The sequence below is a fragment of the Propithecus coquereli genome, unplaced genomic scaffold (assembly GCF_000956105.1).
Source record: "Propithecus coquereli isolate 6110/MARCELLA unplaced genomic scaffold, Pcoq_1.0 Scaffold273, whole genome shotgun sequence".
NCBI classification, from domain to species: domain Eukaryota; kingdom Metazoa; phylum Chordata; class Mammalia; order Primates; family Indriidae; genus Propithecus; species Propithecus coquereli.
Window position 1 is genome coordinate 36409 of NW_012148319.1, and position 1180 is coordinate 37588.

The window sequence follows — 1180 nt, forward strand, 5'->3', positions numbered from 1 at the left end:
AATTACATTGGAATATACAAATAACAAATTTATATGGTAAAGAACTGTTTTATATTTTTATATATTCTTACTTAAATATTGACCTGTTAGAGTACATTTAAAAAGTCTAATGTGTGTAGATGGCCATAGTTTTTTTTTTCCACTGATTTTTGAAATATTTTTGTTTTGATTCCAGTAGCATTTTATATATGGGAACTTGTGGAGAAGTTTGGTTTTTTTTCAGCCAGCATTCTCAGATTTAAGTTGTGGAGAATTTATTCATCAAAAATAGTTTCTATTCCTGGCTTGCTTCGAGCAGCTTTTTTGAGACCCTGAATTTGAGTTATGTGAACTCAGTCCTTGAGATACCAGTTTTTGGTGAAGAAACAATTTTTGCTTCCTCTGTCGTCTTTATTTTAATGCCTAATTAATTGGATAAGAACTTTATTTGGAGGAAGAGTTTTAAAAAATTTTTAAGGAAAATATAGCTTGGGAAATGAGATTCTTCATTTTATATTAAAGAAATGTGAACTTTAGACATGATACTTAGCCATATCCTTAATATTTTCAAAATTAGCACAGGTGACCAAGAAAAAAAAGAAGAAACAACACAGGATTCCAACAAATGATGAATTACTGTATGATCCTGAAAAAGATAACAGAGATCAGGCCTGGGTTGATGCACAGAGAAGGGGGTAAGAACTTGAATTTAATATTTAGAATCTTTAGAAAAATATGACTGAAAGATGTTTTGTACTATATTCACGTTTTGAATGTGTATGTATGTATGTTTATATACACACATAAACAAAGAAGTTTGAGAAAAAAACTGGTTTATTTTGAAAATAACCAGAAAATTTCAGTCAATTTATTTTTAAAAGTTGTTGTTGAATTCAAACCGCTTTAGTCACTCTCTTCATTCAAGAAACAAAGCTGACTTTTTTTCAAATAGACACAATTTTAAATTACTTTGAGATTAAGAGTTTATGTTGGCCGGACACGGTGGCTCATGCCTGTAATCCTAGCACTCTGGGAGGCCAGGGCGGGTGGATCGTTTGAGCTCAGGAATTCGAGACCAGCCTGAGTAAGAGCGAGACCCCATCTCCACTAAAAAAGTATAGAAAGAAATTAGCTGGACAACTAAAAATACATAGAAAAAATTAGCTGGGCATGGTGGCGCATGCCTGTAGTCCCAGCTACT

At 32.5% G+C, this 1180-nt stretch overlaps 2 protein-coding genes across 3 annotated transcripts in view; both read left to right on the forward strand.

Moving 5' to 3' along the window:
* The window catches only part of LOC105813245 (E2F-associated phosphoprotein), a 21342-nt gene that overhangs the window by 16052 nt on the left and 4110 nt on the right, over nucleotides 1–1180 (forward strand). The window lies entirely within an intron of this gene.
* LOC105813246 (E2F-associated phosphoprotein-like) overlaps nucleotides 556–1180 on the forward strand; it is a 40930-nt gene continuing 40305 nt past the window's right edge. Inside the window, exon 1 of the mRNA XM_012647897.1 lies at nucleotides 556–674. The gene's annotated coding sequence lies outside the window, so the exon portion shown is untranslated. The remainder of the gene's footprint in view (nucleotides 675–1180) is intronic.